Source organism: Pinus tabuliformis, chromosome 4_2 (assembly GCF_031772625.1).
Source record: "Pinus tabuliformis cultivar Carrire ecotype Pingquan chromosome 4_2, CPIR1, whole genome shotgun sequence".
In the NCBI taxonomy this organism is placed as follows: Eukaryota; Viridiplantae; Streptophyta; class Pinopsida; order Pinales; family Pinaceae; genus Pinus; species Pinus tabuliformis.
The window spans coordinates 162,164,407-162,190,964 of NC_142304.1; the positions used below are offsets into that span (position 1 = coordinate 162,164,407).

The 26,558-nt window shown below is 41.5% G+C and overlaps 1 protein-coding gene across 1 annotated transcript in view; it reads left to right on the plus strand.

Annotated features, from left to right (window-relative positions):
- LOC149168687 (PROTEIN TARGETING TO STARCH (PTST)) overlaps positions 1–26,558 on the plus strand; it is a 467,761-nt gene that overhangs the window by 77,003 nt on the left and 364,200 nt on the right. The gene's annotated exons all lie outside the window — the stretch shown is intronic.

Genomic DNA, 26,558 nt, shown 5'->3' on the forward strand with positions numbered 1-26,558 from the left:
TTGATGCATCCTAGGGGAGCTTCCATCACTTCGGCCAAAGTGATTGGAGTCCGCTCTGGGAAACTATACAAGTTCAATTTTCAGTCGACAGGAGCATTAGTGAGTAGCACATCTGGTAGCACTCACACTAGTACCACCAACAGTAGAGACTTGTGCGAGTTATGGCACCGGAGGATGGCGCATATGCATCATGGAGCTTTGAGAGTACTGAGGGAGATCACTACTGGAGTTCCTGATTTCAGTGTCGAGCATTATGAGGTTTGCAGAGGGTGTGCTTTAGGCAAGTACACCAAGCTCCCATTCCTAGCGAGCGACAACAGATGTATAGGTATACTAGACTTGATTCATCTTGATGTTAGTGGCCGTATGTCTCATGTATCTTTGGGTGGTTAGGAGTATTATGTTATATTCATTGATGACTACTCTAGGAGGACTTGGATATATTTCTAGGCAAAGATGGGCATGAAAATCAAGGCATAGAAGACAACAGAAGGTACAATACGAACAACATTGAATGCTGTGCGGTGCACGCTGTTCGAGAGAAGTTTTTGATTTTTTTTTTGAAAAAAAATATGTACAGTCCACAGTGGTATCTGTACAATACATATTTTTAGCTTCAAGTGGGCACGAAAATCGAGGCAAAGTGGACACAGTTTTCAAGGAGTTTTGCGCTGAAGAGATAAGTTGTATTTTGTTGTTTTGTTTTGTCTGCAAATGTATTTTTCTTGAAATTGAAAGATAAATAAATTTGAAGAGCTTTCTAACAGGTTTTCTCTAGAGAAGATTGAAGCGGTTTTGCCTGGGTCTAAGTTGACCAAAAATCTGTGTACTTAAATGTGTGTTGCTGGTCTGGTTATGTCCATATTTATTTTCAACATGTGTTGACAGTTCGATGTGTTTTAATCTGAAAATTTCATTTCCAGAATTCGATATGTTGAATGTATGTTTATGGGAAAGGGAATTTAACTGAATGGGAGTGATAAGGTGAAACTAAAACCGGGTTGAGATTGCAAGAAATTTTTTTAGTCATCAAATTTCAACAAGAACCATCCCCTTTAAGAGCGAGTTGATGTGGGATTGCGTTGATGTGTCCTCTACTAGCCCTCCAAATTTGAGGCCTATCCCACGGTTAGATTGTGAGAAACACCAAGCCCTAGCACCAAGATTAGTTTGGTCTTAGGTCATCTTTGGTTAGTGGCTTTTCAAAAGTCACTCATAGTCTCATACTCAAAACTCAAAGGAAGTTTATCATTCACTGACTGTTCTCCCCCACCTTGTTTGGCCTAGTCACATTGTTGAAGATTATCCTAAACCCTAGGCTTTTCTTGGACCCCCAATGTCATCTCTTGTGGTCCCAAACCTTTGCATGTTCATTATCTCACAATCTTAAGATAGTTCCTTTTCCCTTTTCTAGGAATCCTTGATTTACATGCATTCATTCGTGTGGAATACCATTTCACCTAGGTCTAGACCTCCTATCAATAAGCCTTTCTTGGAGAGCCCTTCTCTTGCTTTTAAAGTAAGCAAGCCATTATTTGAGCCTCTCCCGTGAATGGGCTTTGGGAATCACATTATACATTGTTATTGACCCCATCATTCTAGTGATTTTCTTGATATCGGGACTACCATCAGTGAAAGTCTATAGAGAGAAGGGGACATTGAGTGAGGTGACAGTGCGTCTTCATCCCATTGTTGCCATTTGGTCTAGTAGTCCCATTGTTTCCATTTGGTCTAGTAGTTGTCCTTTTGGTACCCCTGCTAGATTGTGTGGTAACAGGATTTACAAGATCAAACACGCTGCAGATGGCTGTGTGGAAAAGTACAAAGCTAGGTTCGTGGCCAAGGGATTTGCTCAGGAGGGCATTATATATGAGGATGTTTGAAATATTGAGAGGGGGTGAATCAATATTTCTTTTCACAATTAGTATTTATTAATTTTTAGAGCATTGAATCAGAGCATTAAACATTTGAAACTTAAGGGTTGTATTTTGTGCATGAAGGATGGTTGTAGGTTTTTTTGTGTAATGTTCCAAACTAGGAAAATAGTGCTACTATGCAAAGCGAACAATAAAAGCAACACCATAAAATTAAATCAAACCATCAGACCACAAAATTGGCAACCAAATTGCGTTGTCTATTCATTTTATTAAATGGGAAGAGGTGTACAACAAGGTGTTGGAATGTGTGCGCCTGGGCTTGCTCTAGGCAAGCTAGCAAAAACCCAAAATGAACAATGGAACACCCTCCTCAAATCTGCTGGAAATTCGGCCCAAGAGCTGCATTGTTATTGCCTAGAAAGCCCCTGCTGTCTGAAATGATCTGTTGCTAGAGCCTTCCCTGTTGCTCAGAAAATTCTGGGAAATTAATCCCAACCTCTACCCAAGAAACCCAGAATAACCCAAGAAGGAATTGGCCAAATCTTGACCTCGAAATTTTGGCCCAAATTCCCGTTAGCTCCTCTTGTTGCGGGCTGAATTGGGACCTCGGTTTAACCCCTTACATCCGCCTAGAAAATTCTTTAAAATTAAGAGTATGATCCTTGACTAAAACCTAGAAAAACCCAGAAAGGGTTTCCCTTGATTCTAAACTTCAAAAATTGACACCTCACAGCTTGGCCCTCTTCCAATTTCAAATTTTGTTGCTGTGATTGATCCTGACAATCTCTGCTCGCCCAACTCCACCAATACTCCTCAAGTTTCTCTCCAAATGATCTCCCAACATCCCATCTCCAAAATCCCCCAAATGGTGCTGCCCCAAAGAGTCTCACTCTAATGACTGCTCAGTCATGGAGGAGATGACGCAGTCCTGCATGTGATGAAATGAGAGCTGTGTGTATGATGGTCCTCTTGTCTATAACTTCCCTCTATACTCCTGAAAATGATGAAAGATGCTCCTGTTTCCCGAACTTCTCGGAGTGCCTTACACTGTGACTGCACAATCCTTTCACTGTTGTTACTTCCCCTGTTGTTGGTACTCGACTTACAACTGCTGTAACTTGTCTCCCTGCTGTTGCTACAACTGAGCTGTAGAAGAACTCCCTTCTAAGGCTGGCACTTGAAGTCCACTGAAGCAAGGGTTGAGATCTCCGCTTGGAGACACTCGTGTGCTAAGCAACACAGTAACCCGGCTAATCAGCGCGAGTAACTAAGATTAAGTTCAATATATCAAAAGATAAGATGCTGAAATGAGGAGAGTTACCTTTCTTATATAGATTTTGTGGAGAACTTTTCCCTCCATTTTCCCTCCATCGTGGGTCCCCCACTTCATTATCGATTTCCTCTCCATGCAAATCGAACTAGGGCCCCATCACCTCCAAAATCAGCCCCAAAATGTAGAAATTAATCCCATTCCAAAATAATTTAGGAAGGGACATTACAATCCTCCCCTCCCAAATGTTGCTCGTCCCCAAGCAACTTCAGTGCTAGATGCTTAAGTATGCGCTCGCCCTCCCATGTAGCATCCTCATTCGGCAAGCTCCTCCAATGCACCAAAAATCGCTTGTCCTCAAGCAATCCCTGAGTAAGCATCCTATCTAACTCCTACTCCCCACTGTCACTGCAAAATGTGCCTGGGTCCCAGATGTGCCACTGGATTGTGCCTGACCTCTGCACTGTCCTGATATGAAAGAATCCTTCAATACCAAGATCCCAGGCCATCCTGTCCAATAGAAAGCTCCCCTTGCTCCACTCATTATCCTGCGCGGTGCAAATAACAGAAGTCCCTTGGTCCATTAGTGACTCGCTTAAGCCCGATGGAAGATCTGTATGATCTCCCCCTATAGTAGCGATCTCCCCCTATAGTAGCCAACGCATACCTAAAGGTTATTGAGCTGTGAAGAGATGTGATGCCCTAGTTCCCTGCTAGTCCCATAGTTTTGCCACCATTATGACGCTACGCTACCTTGACTATGACATACTCCCCATCGTGTGGAGAGAGTATCCTCCCCTCGTGAGGCCTAGTGGCGAAAAATATGTGAGAGTTAAGCTCATCTTGCCCGGGCATCTCCATGATGCCAATATCTACCCCTCCAATGCCAATCTCAACTCTGAGCCATAACAGGACAACTCTGCCTCGCCGCGCAATGGAGGTTTCATTGTTCCCCCATGTGTCAAACCCAAAGTGAATTGGATCATCCTCTGCCATGACCCTGCTTGTCACAAAGTGGAGTGATCTGCTCGCCCACTGGATCCCCAGATTCCCCAAACATACGGGGAGATCTGATTTAGGTGGATGGTGGCCACCCGCCAACCCACTTGGACCCCCGCCATTGTTTCTTTCAGTTTTTCAGTTTCCTTAATTGTAGCACAGTTTACTATTTTTAGCAGTTTTTCGTGTTCTAAACTTCCAGAGCCGTTTTGAGGCCCTAAATGACGTTTTCTTGGCAATCTTGTACCAACGATTTTCTGTCTAAAATCGTCTTTTCCTTCGTAGTCCTCAAAGAGATCTTTCCAACGGGGTATCATGCGCGTCAAATGGAGATATTATGACCAAGTCGCGACCCCGGGAAGTTGGCTGTCCAACTAACCCCAACGGGGCCCATAAAATCTTGGTGTTACATCTCCTCAGGTTAGGGTTTTGGTTGTTTAGGGTTTGCTCTTATTGTTCAGTAATAAAAAGGCCCTTGAGCCTCATTGTAACGCAATTCCGAGGCATGTAGCTGCCACATTTCTCCTTAGAGATAAGCTACCATCGCCCGAGCTAGTTTATTTCCATTTCTGTTTGTAAGCATATTTCAGTATTTTACATTAATGAAATGAAGTATTATTTCTGCTGCATCTCTGTATCTATGGTTATATCTATCATTTGTTGCGTTCCTGTTTAAATTTGGATCAACGGTATCAGAGCGGTCTGCTCTTTCTATGTTTTTCTTTGCATGTCCCCAACGAGGTCGGGATATAAGGAGTTAGGGCTTGAACTGATTGAACCTTTGCAAGACCAGCCTAAAAAATCCTTATGGCCTCCCATGGCGGATGAAAAGAAAGACGAGGGGGCCGGAGATCCTATCAAACTCTTGCTCGAAGAGGCCCTCGAGCGACAAAGGAACACGATGATGGACAACTTTGCCCAGATCCTTCAGCGGCTGCCCATGGGCGACGCATCTGCTTCGAACCAGTGTGGAAAAAGTCTGCAAAAAATCCCGATTTAATCCTAAAAACGCGATTTTTTGAACTAAGCATTTTAATCCCCCGTTTTGGCGACTTTTTCACAAAGGAAAAAATCGCGATTTTTTCCTTATACTCCCGATTTAATCGGGAGTCGACCCAAAAAGTCTTCCTCCCTTCCTAGGCCGCGGATAAAGAGGCCGCAAAGGTGAAAAAACTATAAATTGAAGCTTCCATCCATGCATTTTCAAGTTATTGCATTGTATTGTTTGTCATACTTCTTGCGAGCATAGCAGTCTCATTTGTAATCTGTTAGTTTTGAGGTTAAGATATGTTTTCGTTTTCCAAGGAAAAACAAATCTTTATACTTCATATTTCTAGTTAGAAAGCAAAGTATACATTGGCTAAGCCTCCAGCCTTTCAATGATCCAGACTCTAACAGCCACTACCCCTTCAAAAGATTACAAAAGTACCAAAAGGACAGGCATACAATAGTTTTCCATAGAAAGAACCCCACACCATCAAAAACATTGTTACAGTTGTTGAATGCTTCCAGGAGAAACAACAAAGAGGAGATCATGAAGATGAAATAACAACGACCTGTCCAAAAAAAACAAAACCAGTGCCTCAGAAAAGAACCCATTTTTCAAACAGGAATAAAGTACCTATAAAATCTTGTGACAGCAAAGATCCTTCCTGCAATGAGAGCACGTTTTGAAAGGGAATCTTCTTTAGTGGTGAATTCCCTGTAAATGTGGGGAAAGGTTATGTATCAGAAGAGGATTTTACCTTCAAGAGTTTTTGAATAATAGATGCCAAGGCTAGGTTAATAATCTGACATCTACTGTTTTCTCAGAAAATAAGCAGCTTGGATTCACCAAGCGTTAATTTTCACATCTATTGTGATACTCACTGTTAATTTCCATTGGACCTACCACTTGACACCTTATTACCCAAGCAGATTACAATCCACTGAATAAATGCATGACTTATTTCTTAATACAATTAACGGAAACAAAAATTAAAAGGGGAAGAGGATCTGAGTGACTGATTACTTGATGACTTTTAGATGACTCATGATATACATTTATTATATTTTTTGTTGATATTTTGACTCTTGAGAGTTGAGACTCGGACAAGACTCAAAATTCAGGAGTTGATTCACTATTTTGATATGTGATGTAGCATTAGACTCATATACATATTATATATTAGCTTTCCTTACATGTTTATGTGGAAATGCATTTATTTGATGTTGTGGATACTCTAGATGTTAATAAAAAATTAAAAAATGAATAATTTTGTGTTTTTTTAATTTTGCCGACTTTTTGAAAAAACTCCCGACTTTGACGAGTTTTTCAACTTTTGGACCCTTGCCGAATTAATCCCGAATTCGACTTTTTCCACATTGCTTCGAACAGCTACTCTGGAAACGCCACACCCTTTAAGGTACAAGTTAACTTTGAAATCCCCATATTGAAGGGCCAGATAGATGCAGATGTCGTAGATAAATGGTTAAATCTGCTAGAAGGGTATTTTTTTGTTCATGATTTTTCCAGCTGGGAAAAGATTACTTTTGCTCTTCTCAAAGCAGCCCCCCACGTCAAGGACTGGTGGGAAACCTATTGCGAGTAGAAGGATGAAAGTACGAACTCACTGTTTTTAGCCGCTTCCACTTGGAACTCATTTCGGGACGCCATTAAGGAGCAGTACTACCCTGTCAGGAGCTACAAGGACAAATGCATATAGTGGACCACACTGCGGCAGGGAAGGGACCAAGATGTGCTAGAGTTTACCAATATTTTTCATACCCTTCGCACAAAGGTTGGTATCAAGGATTCTAAGCGGCATTTGGTACTCAAATACCACGACTGCCTACACAGGTACATCCAGGATGAGATGGAGTTCCTGGACATCTCCTCGCTTGGCACAACATACTGATACGTTGTCAAGATCAAGCAAAAGTTTAAGCAGAAGAAGCGAGACTTGGATCTCTGAATCCGAATCAAGGGAAAGGCTTCCCTAAACCGCAGAACCAAGGACAAAGCCAAAACGGCGTGACCCGAGACACCCTGTCGAAGCCGCAAGAAAAGAACAACACCACGAATTCAAAGAAGGACACAGGAAAGTGGTGTGAGTTCCATTAGAGCCCCACTCATAACATAAGTGAGTGTCGGACCAAGCAGTCGCTAGTGGTCGAGTTGAAGGCTTCAAAATCAGATGCATGTTCTGACCCTGAGTCAGAACCTGACAAGAGGAATGACAAAGGGAAGCAGATCATTGATGTAGAGCCCAGCGCCACTGTTGCCACCGCAAAGATCCAGAAAAATGAGCCTGAAGATCTAGAGGAAGGGGAACATCTTTTCCACTCACAGATGTGGGTGAAGGGTTCGCCGCTGCAATTCATTGTTGATAGTGGTAGCCAAAAGAACCTCATTTTAGCAGAGGTCGTGAAGCGGTTGGGCCTACCAACTACACCACACCCGCAACCGTACAATATCGGGTGGCTTCACCAAGGACGAGATCTCTAAGTCTGCCAATAGTGCTGGCTTCCCTACAACATCAAACCCTTTACAGATGAGGTATTGTGTGATGTTGCACCTCTTGATGTTTGTGATGTATGATTAGGCCAAACATACTTGTGGAAGCGACATGCTGTGTATGAGTCAAGGCCTCGCGCTGATATTATTTCTTTGTGTAATACATTATACAAGATACCGGAGGTAGCCCCACCTACTGTCACTTCTTTGATCTCTGCTAAAAAAGGTAGTAAGATCATCTCCCAGACTAGGAAATTTATTTTCTTTCTGGTTCGCTCTCAAAGTAAGGGAAGATCATAGCCACATCCATGGCCCCTGGGAAGGGTTCCTCCATGCAACAGAAGCAGGTGGATACGATCATGAAAGGATACAGGGACATCTTCTCCTCACCGACAGGGGTGCCATTACACTGTCAGATCAAGCATTCATTCGATCTTACTCCCAAAGCACCTCTACCTAACGAGCCGATATATTGTCGCTCCATTCTAGAAAATGCCAAGTACAAGCAGCAACATCAAGTGTCACACAAATTTCTGGTGGACGACAAGGTTTGGTTGCATTTGCAGAAAGAATGCCTTACCAGAGCCCATTGGAAGCTCAGGCCACTCTGATCTGGTCCTTACACCATTACCAAGGCTGTGGGAAACAATGCTTTGGAGCACAACATTCCCCCAGTCCTTGGCCTGCACTGAGTGTTCAATGTGGACCACCCTCGACCATGCTTCCCACCATTACGGGACACATCAAAAATTGCAGAACAACTTACCAGGGACCAAGTTCAACAGAAGTTTCCCTATCTCATGGAGGCACTCAACGCAATGGGGACCATTCCTTCCTAAGGGGGGAGGAATGATCCAGGTGGATGTTGGTGGCTACCTGCCAACCCACTTGGACCCCCACCATTGTTTCTTTGAGTTTTTTAGTTTCCTTAATTGTAGCACAATTTACTATTTTACATGGGACAACAACAACAAGAAGGTGCAACAAGCATAGTGTTGCAAGCACATTGGGACAACAATGTGGTACTTGGTGCAACAAGTACACGAAGCAGCAATGGTGCAACAAGCACATGGGTGACAACATGGTGCATCGATGGCACAAGGTACAACAATGCTAAACATTGGGACAACAGTGCAGCATAAGGTGCAACAGTATGATGTGTACAACATGGTCATAAGGTCCAACATTGTGATGATGGGTGCAGCATGGTGTAGTGAGGTGCAGCATGATGACGAGATGCAGCACAATGATAGGTGAAGGAGTCACCTTGGAGAATCAGTTGAAGCAGCATGTCTTCAACTGATCTCATGTATCATCTTCTTAGAGATGATCTATGCTCTTATTTAGATAATTCAAGTGTTGACTTCTGTTGTAAATGTACTATCTCTCTCTCTCTCTCTGTGTTGAACTATTGAAAAACATATAAGAAGAATTGATCAAGGGTTTCCCCACATTGGGGTTTGTCCCTGGCTAGTGCCACATTTTGTGTCCTCTTGTCTTGGCTTGTCTTTTGCGATTTATGTTTATGTTCTATCTGTAGTTTACTTTAATGCTGATGTGATTGCTAATCTGGAAAAGATATTGAACAAACTATGAAAATCGAAATAAATTGATCTAAGCACAGAACATACCTAAAATTAACATTATGGATCATTGAATGAGTTATTTGTTTCATCAAACCAAGTTTAGAAATGCCTTGGTCAAAAGTTATAGAACCGTTACCCCTCTGAAGATATACATTATATAAGCAAAGGGGCAGTCCTTGAAATATTGAACGTTGAATGATTCTTTTCACCTATTTGTCAACACGAGCAAGAAAGTCAAGAGTTATTACAAGCACAAAGGCAACATGTGGTGTAAGCATAAGAAATGGAATATGTAGAATCGGTAGAATTCCATAAAGACATCTTGCTTTCATGAAACACTTTGACATAACATTTGGAAGGACATTCATAAGTCCCTCATCAAGTTTTGAGACCAAGTCCTCTTGAGAAGAATTGAAATTGTCTTTGACAAACTTATTGTTATTGCTGACTTAGTTTGGAATGAAGCAATAAGGATTCATAATTGCAATTCTTTGCTTGAAGTGAATGGTTATTGAAGACACATATTTCAAGTTCTTGAACTAATAAGGCATAGACTGAAAAGGCACCTCTCAAAGAAGAAACCCAGATCTCTAATGAAGCCTTAAGTAGGCCAAGGATATTTATAAGTGTGAGCTCATAAGAAGTTGTTTGTACACCCGCTGCTATGTTTTGGAGTATGATAAGACCTACAAGTGGGTTGAATCAAATGTGTGTTTTCATACATTTGTACCGAAAACGATTGACATTCTGAAGATATATTGGATTGAGCAATATATGTATTCAAGAGCAGAAATGGTGATGAGATCTAAGTCTCTAAAGCCATGAAAAATAACTTGTATGACTGAATAAGGTTTTTAATATTGCATCGCATCATTGTGATTATGACTGTATTTTTTGAGAGATGGTGCCATTACTATGTCAGAACTTTAGAAATATGAGGTCACATCTCTGAAGTTCCTCCTTGAGCCAGAGGAACTTAAGAAGGTCATTTGCCAAGCAATATTATCATAAGCCTACTTGAGCCAAGAAGAAGTTATTCAACCCTTGAAAATCTTGATCTAAAGCAAATTCCTTGAAGTCTCTTGTTAAGACAAAGTGCATCTGGATACATTTGTTTCAAGTGTCATATATTGATAGGACATTTTGATAATTCGAGTCATGCTCAAGGGCAGAGTTCAGTCTTGATAACACTATCTAATTATTGTTGCTGCTACAATAAGAAGGATGAATTATTTGGAAGGACCAAGGGAAGACTTGAAAGTCTTGGATATGAAAACATAGGGTTTGTAAATAAAACCATAGAGCTAGATCTAGATTAATGTTTCCACTGAAAGAAGAAACCCTAACTCTTGCAAGGAAGGAATGACATCATGCTGATGATGAGGACGAGGTTGATAAATTTACAAGATGGATGCAAGAAGGCCAAGATCAAGAGGGCGCTGACATTTTCTTATAATCTTCAAAAGATAAGTACCTTATATCTCTTTTCCTTGATTATTATTGTTGATGTTGTTTTACTATTAGTTAGCCTCTTGTCCTTTTTTTCTAGCTTGTAATTGTTCTTCCATGGCCTCCTAGTGAGGATTGTAGGTACATAGTGAAGGTTTCCAAGGCTCTGACAACAGATGGAAGTAGTGGAAGAACGAAGCAAAGCTTGTGACAAGAGGACTCTCCTAGAATCAATGATTTGTGTTGAGAGATATTGTACTAGATGAGATCCGAGCTCAGAGGGAGCAGGCAGATCAACAAATTTGAAGTATACCTTGATTGTGCCAAAGGGAAGTTAGTGGTGACTTCTAAATGGATCTACAAGATCTAGCGTGCAACAGATGGCAACATAAAACTAGAAGGTTCTCCCAGAAAGAGGGAGAGGATGATGAAAAGACATTTGCTCCAGTTGATAGGTACACTTCTATTAGAATTATTGTTGCTTTTGTTATGGAATTACATCAGATGGATGTAGAGGTTGTTTTTCTCCATGAAGAATTTGAGGAAGAAGTGTACATGGGACCACCTCAAGGCTTTGAAGGTCATGAAGGAGTCTCTTGCCTGCAAATAGAATATTGCACCTAAGACTTGGATTGATGGATCAAGGTTGATCCTATATGATTTGTTTTTGATGGAAGCTGAAGGATTCGTGTTGGAGGGAGCAGTTGTGGCAGAGAGATTTTCTTCCATAACAAAGAGAGAAAGCCTTGCTTTAGCTTCAGAGGGAGTAGACCTCTGAGTTCGAGATGAAGGACCTAGATTTGATGCATTATCTTCTTGAAGCATATCATTGAGATAACTCAAAGATTTTTGGAATGATGGACTGTCATTAAGATTGTCAAACTAGATAACTGGTATGGTACAATAACTAGAAAACAACAGTGGTAGAGGGAGCAGTTGGATTGCCACAACAAGATTTGTTTCCGAAAGAGCACCTAGTTAGGGTAACCGAAAAGTAGTCGATCAACCTATGGTTGATCCAAGGCATGTGGCTCAACATGTGTTGAAGTACTAACATGGTATAGTTGGTTATGACACAGTCAATTATGGTTTGAGATATGTCTCAAACATTGAAGTACAACTGCAGGGATACACAGATTCAGATTGGGCAGAGAGTGCAAAAGACAAAAAGAGTTCATTAAGATATTGCTTCAGTTTGGGCTCCATTATGATTTCTTGGATGAGTAGGAAGCAAACATTTGTCGCACTCAGTACTGCAGAGGTCGAGTATATTGCAGCTTGGTTGGTGAGTTGGGAAGTAGTATGGCTTCAAAAAATACTTGTAGAATTGTTTGATCAAGTGTAGGAGACGACCATGATGACAAGTCAAAGCACTGTGAGATCTAGTACTAAGACATGGTACAAAAGGATGGCTCCAGTACTATTCTACAGTCAAGCAGATTGCTGACAAAGTCTTTGTCCCAAGATGAAGTTTGTATACTTCGAGGAAAAGCTTGGAGTTATTGAGCATGTCTCTCTCAGCAAGAGGGAGTGATGAAATTGTAGCATCAAGGACAATCATTCTCCCTAGGTCAGGTTGACCAAGATTAGGGAGAATGGTCTAGAGTGTTGATATGATAGCATTAGGGATAAACATTCTCCTTGTGTCAAGTATATTGACCAAGATTAGGGAGAATAGTCCGACAGAGGACAATCATTCTTCCTATGTCAAGTATGTTGATCGGAATTAGGAAGAATGGTCCTAGAGGCCCAAAATCACTCAGTTGAGTGGGTGCCTTTCAGCATTAGGCTCAAACTCTCCAGATAGGTTGAGTGAGCACATTTAGCATCAGGCCCAGAATTACTCATGAAGAGTGAGGCCTTTGGAGATTCACCATGAGTCAAAGATATTGACCAAGATGATGGTGAACCAAGACTAGTCTATATACCATGTGTCAGAGGGACCAAAATTATGGTGACTAGTTGATGCTAATGATGTACCATGTGTTAGGAGTACCAACTAGGATTATGGTGCACCATAGGTCAGAGGTATAAACCAAAATTATGGTAACTAGTTGATGCTTTTGATTTACCATGGGTCAGAGTTGCTGACTAGGACTATGGTAATTGAATGATGCTGATGCTGATGCTGATGATGAATTATAACCTTTTCTTAGAGAAATTTGTCAACAAGAGAACATCTGGATAGTCATTATGAATACCTCCCTAGCTAAGAGGGAGTGTTGAATTTTGTAGCTATGGTCAGTCTTCATAATTAATATTTTAGCCCTTGAATTATGTAAGACATGTTCTTCATGTCAGTTTCAAAAGAAAGAATTTTGAATTTTTGGATCCAAAAGGATCAAGTTGGCTCTCCTAATGTCAAGTCAGCCTAGTTGGAAGAGACACCCATTCAACATCACAAATGACTATATATAAAGTCATTTTGTCCTCCTACTCAAGCAAGCAATTCGAACTATTTGAGACAAAGAAGAAGTTGAATCTGAGGCAAAGAAGAAGTCGAATCTGAGGCAAAGACGAAGATGAATTTGAGGGATATTAAGGACAAATCGAAGGCAGAGTTTCTAGGCATAACAAAGCAGCATGCCCAAAATTCTTGGGTACAAAAGTAGGTTGAAATTTAGCCCTAGCAAATTAGACCAGGTGAGTTCATTGGGCATTAGTTTGACTTGACATAAGGGCAGTTTGACCAAGTTTGACCATCGTGATATTGTTGGTTAGGCTGACATTGTTCTTGGCTCGAAGACTTAGATGTATCTCTGTTGAATTGAATAATTTCGCTAAGGAAACAGTTGCTGGATTTTTCCCCATGTGGGTTTACCCATGGTAAATTGTTGCGTCTCTTGTTTGGTTGTCTCTTTATGATCCTACTGACATTCTGTTCTTATTGTTGAGATCTTCTGTGTAATTACTTTATGGTGAATGTGAATACAAGTAAAGATTAACCTAAGAAATCATAAGTAATTATCAGTTTAGCATACCCTTGAAAAATCAACAATACCGTCCTCATTTGGGCCCTGGATCAACTGCCATCCCTCCCAAAGTGCTAACGCCGGCTAGGGGCTTGCTAGGTCTAGGTGGATCATCTCAAAAGTCATCAAATGCAGGGCAAAGTGCCGAAACGCTAAGGGTGCTGGAGGTATTCAAGGGTGTGTATGATGCTCTGTTGCTGCTTGGAGTGCCATGGCTCTGAGCGCCTTCCCTGTGGGTGTGAATATGCTTCTTTGGAATCCCATTACGAGTTGAGGTGGCTAGGTCTTGGTTGTGGAACCACTTAATGATCACATCACAAAGTCTAGTGAAAGCAACAAACATCAATTACAGTAATCAGTTCTGCATCTAAGTGGACGAATCTTAAAAGTAATGGGCTATTTGATACTTCATACAAGGCTTCCCTTCCAAATTTGGGGCTTTGAACTTGCAATTGTGTTACCTCCCTAGGTAGGATTGGCTAAAGGACAACCCTATTAGGTGTTTCTGGCCCCAAAGGGAAAGTGACATTTCCTCAGTCCACCCTTCAATCAATAGGTGTAGTGTGAAAAATGATGGTTATGGAGGGGAGAAGACTTCATAGCTAAGTGCCATGGTCAAAGGGACCAACATTATGGGGATCCATATCCTGAGTGTATAGATGTGAGGAGGGAGCAATCGTGGATGCATGAATTGCCAACCCGAACTTTGTTTTTCCACCCCTCTTGTGCGCCTTTTACTTTTTCTTGATTTTTTCTTTGTATTACTGCATGTAGCTCAAAGGTTAAAACTTGCTTTGTATGATGTATAACAATTTTATTACCCCTTAATGATGTGGCAACTCATTGCCCATCGGGGTTGGGACATTCAAGGATTCCTTTCATGATGTATAGTAGCAAATATGGTGCTCAAGAACCGGGTTATGGCCATAAGGGGTGAGGTAGAGCTCATGTTAGGCTTTTCCCCACATGCTAATGTGTATGTCCTGACTATCTTTTGCATTTTAATTTTCTTCCTTTTATTTTACTTGTCGCCAATATAAGCTTTTTCCTTTTCTTTTTACTCCATTAATATCCTAGGTCCAAGTTCCAGGCCCTACCCAGGTATGAGGATGTATGGGTGTCAAATCTCAGAGATCCAATGGTTGGTTGAACTGGAAGAATGAAGGTGGAATATAGGGCTTGTAATGTAAGATGGAAAGTGGTAAGTATGGAATAGGGGTAAACAGAACACACTATCTCAATCAGGGCTTCCCAAGTAGTGCCCCTCTACCCATTGGGCCATTAGGGGAGGTCTCACTGGACTAGGATCAAAGATTAACTCCCCATTTAAGGTGAGGGAACAAGATCATGGTCAAAACCCCTCCTTCTTCTAGGTCACCCCATAATCCATGCCACAAGTCCAAGGTGCAAACAAGCATAACCACCTGATTGCAAAATGAATAAAGTACCTTTTGATTGGAATTCGTTCATGTGCTCCTGCTAGATGGGTGAGAAGACATATAATTGATGCAGGTGGTGAAGATATGAAAGGCACATCGTTCTTGACAAGTGGTAGTTGTAGGGGCTGTTAGTTGGTAGAGATGAAGACATATAACTGATGCAAGTGTTGAAGATATGAAAGGCACATCGTTCTTGACAAGTGGTAGTTGTAGGGGCTGTTGGTTGGTAGAGATGATGGGAGAAATTTTTTCTCCTATGGGGTCACCCACTTTTTGGTGGGTAACATGGCCCTTTTATGCTTTTATCATTCTTTTAGCTGCATCAACCTCCGAAGGAAGGGGCTATGTTATGAATATAATTCATAACAAGTAAATAAATAAAATAAATGTAAATATTAAATAATCAAATATTGATTATGTTAAATAGTCATTAAGTTAAGTGAAAAGGCATGTCTCAAAGACATGCCCAGTGATGAAAGGACACTTGCTTAGGTATATATATGCGGGTCCTCATTGTAAACATTCATCACTTATACATTTTTATATATATTAATAAATTATTATTATTAAATACCTCGTGTTTTTTTACGTTCAAGTCTACAGGCTATCAATTTTTATGCTTCAATTGGCGTCAAAATGTAGAGATTAATCTTGTTCCAAAATAATTTAGGAAGGGACATTATAGTCCTCCCCTCCCAAAGGTTGCTTGTCCCCAAGCAACTTCATTGCGTAATGCTCAAATATGTGCTCGCCCTGCCAAGTATCATCCTCATCCGGCAAGCTTCTCCAATGCACCAAAAATTGCTTGTCCTCAAGCAATGTCTGAACAAGAATCCTCTCTAACTGCTGCTCCCCACTGTCACTGCAAAATGTGCCAAGGTCCTAGATGTGCCACTGAATCGTCCCTGACCTCGACACTGTCCTGATGTGAAAGAATCCTTCAATACCTGGATCCCAGGCCATCCTGTCCAACATGAAGCTCCCCTCGCTTCACTCACTATCTTGCCTGGTACAGGTACCAGAAGTCCCCTGCTCCATCAGTGACTTGCTAAAGCCCAATGGAAGATCTGTATGATCTCCCTTTGTAGTAGCCAACACATCCCTAAAGGTTATTGAGTTGTGAAGAGTTGTGATGCCCATGTTCCCTACTAGTCCGAGAGTGGTGTCACCATGCTGACCCTGTGCTACTCTGACTATGACATACTTCCCATCATGCACAGACAGTGTCCTCCTCTCCTGGAACTCGATGGTGGAATACTGATAAAGGCGAGACACATCTTGCCTCGACATCTCCATGATGCCAATACCCATCTATATCTAACTCTGAATTGGTGCAGCCACAAAGAAAGACTGCCTTGCCATTCGATGAAGGCCACTACGTACCCCCATGTGCCAGCCCTAGAGTGAACTAGACCACTCTCTGCCATGACTCCGACCATCACGAGATAGAGTGATCTATCAATCAATTGAACCCCTGCGTCCCCTAATTGGACCTGCTGCAACATAGCTTTGACAACTACAGGAATCCATCCATGCCTCATCTCTAGTCCCTGCATGTGATCAATATATAGGCTCCATATATTATGGGCTAATTTGATGCACGCTAATTTTCCCTGTGCATGCCACTGAGTAATACTGATGATCGCTGGAAGCCATGTGTGCCAAATAGCTACCCCCTAAATGCAACCAAAAGATGGGTATCGAATACTCATAATCGACTCAGGGTATGTGGTCTTTTGGTATCGAATACTCGTAATCGACTCAGGGTATGTGGATCCATCCTATGCCTGCCAATCATTTCCCCTGGGTCTGCCATCCGCCCTCTCGATAATGTGCCAATATAAGGTCTAGAGCTCAGACACATACTGGGAAACTACCTTAGTCATAATTGGTATCCTTTGCTCATGTATGGTCCCGACATGCCATGAGAAAAGAGTGATACATGTCTCCCTCATGAGTAGCTCCCTCGTGATGAATGATATGCCACCCCTGCAGATGATCACCTCATCCCCCAACTTGTGGTTGTCAACTGATGCACCAACCCAATGCCACTGCTGAAAAGTCTCCCCCTAGTGCGCTGAGTGTCACCCAAATATCTCGGGTGAGCTCCTTGTCCCTCGTTGCTCATGCCCAAAGTGCAGAAAGTTGACAGCAAAATCGACTGTGCTTGTGAGGGATGTAGAAGAGGGTCAGGCGTGTGAGTCCCTGCGGATACCATCAAGTATCGCTCATTTGTGTCCCCATTGATCCTGGGTGAACTACACCCAAAGGTATGCCCGGTGTTTCCGTCCAAGGGTCTCCCTGGAGGCAACACTCCAAGACCTCGCTGTGCAGCACTATACACCCCTGCATACCACTGATCATCCCAGTACTCCTGGACATGCCACTGTACACCACGACCTACCCCTGTACACTGCTGGATACCCTTGGCTATGACTATGCCATCCTGTACCATCCTGTGTCCTGCTTGTGTCACTGTACCTGCCACTCCTAGTGTGTACTCAATGTGATGTGAGGCACTCCCACTCCACAACGCAGTCCAACATACTACAACAGACCCCCGTGTGTCTCCATGCCCATCTGCAGACCACTGCTCCATGCTAGATGCTCCTACCCATCCTTGAATGAGATGGCCTAAAGCTGTGTCCATATGCATCGGCCCACATCCAACACGTATCATCACCTCCATTGTCGCATCAACATGCTCTCCGATGAGGGGACCTCCCCTCCAAGTTCTCCCTAAGGGACCTAAGAAGTGAATCTCCCCATGTGTTAGTAGTGATGCCACCACTGCTTTTCTCCTCTGTGTCCCACACAAATGGGAAGAATCCCCAACTCGATACAAGGCATCGTCTGGTGGCCTGCCAATACCACCTCCTCCGACAAACTCCTGCCAGAGTATGATGATCACCCAGTGATCTCGTGTACAAATGCCATACCAAGACAACCAAAAGAGTCTGTCAATAAACTGGTTGGCCATTGGTGCTGACCGAGACTCCCTTAGCAAATGTGCACGCTCAACTGCTAGGTCAACTGTACCATCCAGGTTGTAGTCAACCGACATACCTGGGAAATGATAGGTAGTCCCATCGAGAACCCAATGCCAGTTTGCGTTGCCGGTATCCCTAGTGCCTGGAAGCTCTTGCTGAGCTACACCCAGGTCCACCACCATCTTCATAGCCCACTCCACAATGTACCAACTCAGAATCTCTCGCCATCCACCACCAAGAGAGGGATTGAATGCACAAACTCCTGCACATAGAACAACCCCAACATACGGGCGCTGCACCCTGTGCAACTTAGATTGTCTCATCTCGCTATCCTGGTCAATACATGAAATTTGACTAGGTAGCTTTGTCTCTCTCTGTCCAATGGGCCAAGGTAACCTAACAGTGTTGCCAACCCTGTTTATGTATGCCCGAAGAGGACTGCTCTCACGCCCCAACATGCACTCTAGTTGCACCAATAGGGAATCCAAGTGCTACCCAACGTGAGTCAATTTGGCCGTGGACTCGGCACAAACCACTCTCATGCCCTCCAGTGCCTCGTTCTGCTGCAGAATAGCCTCATGCACTAATGTGACCTTCCTTTGTAATGCTAGGAGGTCGGCCTCAAACTGGTGGAACTGCCGTGGGCGTTTATCACCTGTAAACTTGGTCACAACTCCAGATGCCTTAGCAACTGTTGGCATCTCGTCCATTGGTGGCACCCCCTCAATATATGGCTCTATGTGTGTAGGCTCTATCCTCTCCACCAAGGTGTCAACTGGGGCTATCAAAGAGGTCTCTAATAAAGATGACTCTTGTGCCACACCAGGTATATCGATGTGCTCTCCACCATCCTATGGGCTCTTTGCATCATGCTCAATCTCCTCCTCAAGCTCCTGATATCTAAAACCAGGTCTCCACCAGCAAAAGCGCCCCTTGGTCTCACCCTTTAGCCGTCTCTGTCCTGCCTGCACCCTTTTAGGAGATATGGTGCCCTGATCTGGTCGGCTTTCCCCACATGATGTAGATGGCTGCACCCCCACGACTTGCTCACCTCTAACGTCTCCGTTGTAAGGATGAGTATGGGTTTGGTCTATCACCCTCCTCAACTGGGCCAACCTCTCATCGTCCCAATGAATTCTACCCCAGAATTTTTGCATACTGGATTTCACTTGAGCCATGGGTTTGTCTCCGGTCTCACTCGTCACTATGCACTCATACCCAAAGCTTCCATGATCGTTTGGCTAATTTCCCACAGCTGGGCCAAGATCAGGCTTTGATACCACTGTAATGTTCCAAACTAGGAAAAATTGTGCTATGCAAAGCAAACAATAAAAACAACACCATAAAATTGAAACATTCAATGTACACCCATAAAAAGTCCAGGAATAACCAACCGCTGAGCCATTTTATTATAATTTGGGAGAAAAGTACAATAATGTGGAAGTGGTGCACCTGGGCTTGCCTCAATGGAAAGTGTGATCAAGCCCAGGTAGTAATATGTCAAGTCAAATGGCACAAATAACTGCTGCAATGATGCCCTGCATTGCCCTTGTGAAACTGTGATGTCTGCTACAAAGATGCTGCTAGAAACTCACACCTCTGGTGCTCAGAAAATTACGGGAAATTAATCCCGGCCTCTTCGCCAAATACCTAGAATAGCCCATGAAGGAATTAGCCAAATGTTGACCTTGAAATTTTGGCCAAATTCCCCTTAGCTCCTCTAGCTGCTGGCTGAGTTGGGACCTCTGTTTGACCCCTTCGATCTGCTCAAAAAATTCTATAAAATTAGGAGTGTGATCTTTGCCCAGAACCCAGAAAAAGCCAGAAAGGGTTTCCGTTGGTTCCATCCCTAAAAAATTGACCCTTCACAGCTTGACCCTCCTCCAATTTCGAATTCTGTTGCTATGACTGATCCTGTCAATATATGCTCTCCCAACTCCAACAATCCTCCTCAAATGGCCCTCCAAATGATCTCCTAGCCTCCCAGCTCTAAACTCCCTCGGATGGTGATGGCCAAAAGAGTCTCACTCCAATGACTGTGCAGTGATGGAGGAGATGACACAGTCCTGCGTGTGATGAAATGAGAGTTGTGTGTAGGATGGCTCTCTTGTTTGTAGCTTCCTTCTATACTCCTGAAAATGATGAAGGATGCTCTTGTCTCCCCAACTTCCCGAAGTTCTTCATGCTGTGACTGCGCAATCCTTGCGCTGTTGTTACTCCCCCTGCTGCTGGTACTCTACTTATAGCTGCTATTACGAACTGAGATGAAGAAGAACTCCCTTCTAGGGCTAGTACTTGAAGTCCACCGAAGCAAGGGTTGAGATCTCGGCTCGAAGACACTTGTATGCTAAACAACATAGTAACCCGACTAAGCAGCTCGAGCAACTAAGCTTGAGTTCAATATGTCAATAGATGATGAAATGATGAGAGCTGCCTTATATAGATTTCGTGGAGCACTTTTCCCTCCATCGTGGGTCCCTCGCTCAACCATCGATTTCCCCTCCATACAAATAGAACTAGGGAATGCGTATTCTTCTAGTGTGGGTGGCTCGCATGTATAACTTAGCCACACCGAAATAACTTCTACTAAGTCTAGCTTCCTAATAAAATCGAATGGGCCCCATCACCTCCAAAATTGGCCTCAAAATGTAGACATTAATCTTGTTCCAAAATAATTTAGGAAGGGACATTACAATCCAAATACTTTGAAAAGCTATAATTATATTCCGCATTTCTAAGGTTGCGAAGATATTAATTCCCTGTTAGTGTCCTTGTGTTTTAAACTTGTAGTGTATGCCACTGAATTTTAACCTGACATCTAAGTCACCTAACACGGGGATTCGGGACACGTAGGATTCGAGATTCGTGGTGTCGGATTCGGACACACTGACCCCCCGGAACAGGACACGTTAGGATTCGTTATATATTATTTTATTAAAATATATATATATATATATATATATATATATATATATATATATATTAAAAACTAGATAATTCCTGTTAGTTCCATCAAAAGAATGAGAGATTTCATCATGAATAATCATTACGTTTATGGATCTTTTCTGTAACTTATATTTGTGATTTGTTGGCCTTAATACACTGATGTTGCTGATCTGTTCCATGAAAAGATTTTGAAAAATTTAGTGAAATAACTTTTGAATTGGCTGCCAGTTCCAAACATTCTTAATTTCTTTATGTATATTTGATGGCTGGGACCTGGGTTCCCCATTATCACTCGTTGTCGCAGAATACTCCCACATTTGGCAAAACTGGTTACTTCATATATTTTCTGTTGGCTGTGCTTTAATTTGGTTTATTACTTATTACTATTAGTATTCACTGTTCAGAGTCCAAGCATTGGTTATGAAGAGGCAAGCCAAAAGTTAAAACTTATTGCCTAATTTAAATTCAAGGCTCTTATTATCATACAAATCCATAGCTTCAACTTTGCTCTTCCCTTTTTTTTTTCAATTTCTTTTCCTCATGAATGATTTCAGATTTGTCTTTTGAATACACATAATTAAATAGATTCCACTGTCCAGATATAAAGTTATTTGAATTTCATTACAAATCGACCCCATTCATAACAACCGCAGGGTCCATACTATTATAAATTGGTAGCTATTCAGGTTCAGAACAGTCTGGCATGTTTCATGCAGGTTAACTTTCAAAAGCATGGCACCGGATTAACCTTTCACTTTCAAAATTCAGGCATAGCCGCATGGGTTAGTTATCTGAAGTCTGGTATCAAACATAATGAGCGCACTTCTTGGCAATGTGTAGTTTGAATGGATATGAACACCGGGTTTTAAACTTTTACCAAGTCAAGTCATTGATACAAACACTTAACAGTGAGATCAAAAATGCTGCAAATGCACTTACCTGGTGGACCGGTGGTCGATTCTCCTTGCTGAATGCTATACTCCCTGCTGCAACAACACAAATCACTTGCCAAATGAAAATATTAATGAGCAAACACGCCCTTTTCATACCCGCGCTGAGCTTAGCGAGTCCTGGAAACAGGACACGATTCCCAAAATAGCGACACGCTTTTGAAAATCGTGACACGACCTCGGATTCGACGTGTCGGAAAAGGACACGACGTGTCATATGATTTGGACAAGAATCCGGACCAAATCGTGTCGGATTTGTTGGATTCGGGATTCGTAGGGGGTTAGGACGAGTCCGGTTACTTAGCCTGACATCTAAACAACTCAATGAGAATCTCAGTCATGATCTAGATGAGTCATCTTTACAAATCCTGTTAGAATGATTGCAAACATATGAATACTTTGAATGTTAATTGTGGATGGCCTAACACTGAAGAACACAATGCTAAATCTCACGGCTTCACTCCTACAATTATATGCTGTGATTAATTAACAAAAATATTGAAGATGGTGCCCATGTTTGTTTTACATGCCTTACTGTATTCGTAGAGCAACAACAATTGCAAAGCATAATGTTTTCACCTTGTGAAGGATATAATTGTTCCATTCATCTTTTTACTTGCTGAAAAAGCATATATATATATGAACATTTAACTGTTCAATTCATATTTTTTCCTGTTGTTTTTTTCATTGTAATAGTAATTACTAATTTCAAATAACTACAAAGATGAACAAGTTCTGCTATTTCATGCTGAAAGGAGCACAATATAGTATAAACCAGTGTTGCGAAAATTGCGATAACATCAAAAAATCGCGACTTTTTCGAATCGCCGATAAACTCGCCTGATTACTACGCAATTTAAAAAAAAACGGTGAAAAAATCGCGATAACTTCAAAAAAACGCAATTATTTCGAAATTATCGCGATTCGATAGGAATTTATCGCCAGGGTGACAGACAACCTATGTTGCAGGAAACGTGGGGTAGGAGGGCGTTTCCGTATGGAAACGAGTACGAAACGTTGAAACGCGTTTGGTACGGCCTGAAACGCGTTTCAGGCCCGTACGACCCACGTTTCAGCGTTTACTTGTGTTTTTTATTTATTTATTTATTTTTTATTTGTTTTCTAATCTATTCTTATGTTAGCCTAGTGACTTCTAGTTGCTTCCAGATGCCTGTCTAAAGTTATAAAAGTGAAATTTTGCCCTAGTGTTGATATGCAGTTCATGGTAATTTAACGTAAAAGTGATATTCTCCTTTATTTTTCATTTTCATCCTTTTACTTAAATTTTTAACATTACCATGAAATGACTTAGGATGTTTGAGAGTGGTTTCCCCTCATTGGATTTCATATGGAGAAAATAGAATTTTAGATCTCACTCAAAATCCAGCAGACTTATCTGTTTTTCAGGATTTCAGGATTGGGGGTATTGCAATGTTTCCATTGGTTTTATCATGTACTAGGGTATGGAACTGTATTTAATCGAGAGAACAAAGCCCTCTATGTAGGGGAGACTCCCAATAATCAAGAGAATGTAGGGTACAAGGGTATGAAACTTGTATTTAATCAAGAGCACTAAGGTCATTCGACTATGTAGGAGGAGACTCCCAATCAAGCACGAGACAAAAAATTAGAAATTTCTCGTGGTTGATTTTGGATATTTCTATTTTCATTATGTGATTATTCATGAGTAAATGTGATGTAAATTTAGATATTTATAGTTTATGCATTGACAATTGACAATTTTATCATAATGTAAATAATTAGAATGTATCATATAAGAAGGTGTTAGGAGGTGAATATGGAAGTTTTACTGGTTCTACTTCAGCATCAATGTCTACAACCAACCCTGTAGCTGCTTCATCATTTTTTGTTCCTAGAACCACGTTTGGTTCACAACCATCTATCACTTCAATGCTTAAAAAAAATGAGAAAGAACAAGCTGACAAGTTGTTGGGCAGGTTTCTCCTTTGGAGTGTTATTCCTTTCAGCGTTGCAAGGAATAATCCAATTTTCCATCCTATTATTGATGCTATTGCAACTATTGGCCCAGGGTTCAAAATACCTTCTTATGATGACTTTAGAGGCCACATTCTTCAAGAGGAAAAGGTTGATTGCACCAAAAGACTGGAGGAGTTTAGGGCATCATGGGCACAAACAGGATGCACTATGATGTCAGATGGTTGGACCGACCAAAAGGGGAGAACCATTATAAATTTCTTGGTTAGTTGTTCCAAGGTGACAATGTTTATGAAATCTGTTGATGCATTTTCACATATCAAAGATGCAAAATTATTATGCGATTTGCTGGATGTGTTTATTTTGGAGGTGGGTGCAGAACATGTTGTCCAAGTCATAATGGACAATGCTGCAAATTATGTTGCTGCTAGTAGGATGCTTATGGAGAGGCATCTTACTTTATTTTGGACACTTTGTGTTGCACATTGTATTGATTTGATGTTGGAGGACATAGGAAAATTTTCTTTGTCAAAGATATTGTTGACTCATCAAAAAGCATTACAAAATTTATATATAATCATGCATCTGTGCTTAGCTTGATGAGAAAATTCACCAACAATAAGGAGTTGGTGCGCCCCGCCATTACACGGTTTGCCACCAGTTTCATATCTCTTCAATCCCTCTTGAATTATATGTGGGATGTGAAGAGAATGTTTCTTTCAGAGAAGTGGCGTGCTTTGACAATGAGCCACAAACCAGAGGGAGAGGCCATATGCAGATTAGTTTAATACCACAATGAAGACTTCTGGGCGGGAGTGCATAAGGTGTGCATCGTTACTAAACCTTTGGTAAAGGTTGTTCGATTAGTTGATGGTGAGAAGCCCGCAATGGGCTATTGTATGATGGCCACAGACAGGGCCAAAGAATCCATTCGGGCCTACTATGATGATAAGGGAGATGAGAGGTTTCAAAAACAACTCCTCCTATGGGAAGTGATTGATGAACGATGAAACAACACACTCCATCGTCCCATTCATGCTGCAGGGATCTACCTGAACTCCCCATTTTCTTACCCATGTGGGTTTTTATTTGATGCTGAGATCATGGATGGATTCTTAATCTGTAGTCAGAGGATGGTGCGATCTCCAGCAGAACATGCAGAAATCTCCAAAGAAATGGAGATATACAGGATGGTAGGTGACACATTTGGTTTTGAGATGGTTGTAATTGATAAGAAGACTACAATGCCAGGTATTTTCAAATTTCAATGTCTCTTCAAGTTCATAACTTCATACTTTGCTTCAACTTCCAAATTTCATTTTTTTCTTATGTTTATCTTATTTGTATTTTTGTTGTAGATGCATGGTGGACTCGCTATGGTGCCAGAGTACCCCATGTGCGAAAGCTTGCCATTCAAATCCTCAGCCAAACATGTAGCTCCTCAGGATGCGAGTGCAACTGGAGTGTATTTGAAAAAATACACAAAAAGAAGCGCAACAGGGTAAACTTAAAACTTAAAATATTCCAAATTTCCAATTAATTTTTTGAATTCATTAAATAATATATATTTTTTTATAATTATTATTTTATGGTCTTTGTACATGTTGGAGACCCAGCGACTTAATGACATGGTCTACGTCTACTACAATTTTTGATTGTGGGTGAAGCAACTTGAGAGGATACTTGATATGGAGGTTGTCTCATTGGATGGGATCGACACCACTGCTGCATGGAGGGTTGAGGCCGAGAGGCCTCTCATGGAGTCTGTTGATGATTGGTTAGAGTAGGAGGTAGTGGAAGGCGTAGAGGGGGAGGAGGAGGAGCAACAGGAGGAGGAGGTGACACCACCTAGCCAGGCTACCCCTGCCACCAGTAGAGGACGTGGTCTACCTCCTGGAGCTCCAAGTTTTTCAGCTTCTAGAGCACAACAAAGTTCACTGCCAACTCCACCGGCAGAAAGCTATTGCATTTTCTCGCAGGAGGGGCAGAGGAAATCAGTGGTATTAGTTATTTGGTTCATTTCATTGTATATGACATTATGGCTCATGATATGAGATATATTATTATATTTTTTGTTGATATTTTGAGGTTGAGTTGGGACTCAGGAGTCAGGACTTACTATTCAGGACATGATTCACTGTTATGTGTGATGTAGCACTAGAAATGATATTACACATCTTATATATTAGTTCTTTATCATATTTATGTGTCAATGTGTTTATTTTATGTTGTAGATGCTTTAGATATAAAAAAAATTGAAAAAAATGAATATTTTTGTATTTTACGATTTTTTCCTTTTTTTTTCCGATTTTTTCCCCCTCCCCGATTTACTCCTGATAACGATTTTTGCAACATTGGTATAAACTACTGTATGAAGTGATAAATGAAGATCAAAATAATTATATTGACTCTTTTCTCATTCAGATTATTAGAATCCCTTGTGCATTTATGATTAAATGCATTGCACATTTTTCTGATGACATGGTGACTTGTATTCTATATGCACAAATGGCATTTTATAAAATGAGACTATCTTGTTAGGATTTTCTGATATTCTCAATAGCACAGTTTCTAGTAATGTCTTAATCTGATAACTTCGTTTGTAAAGTCTGTAGTTACATGTAATTT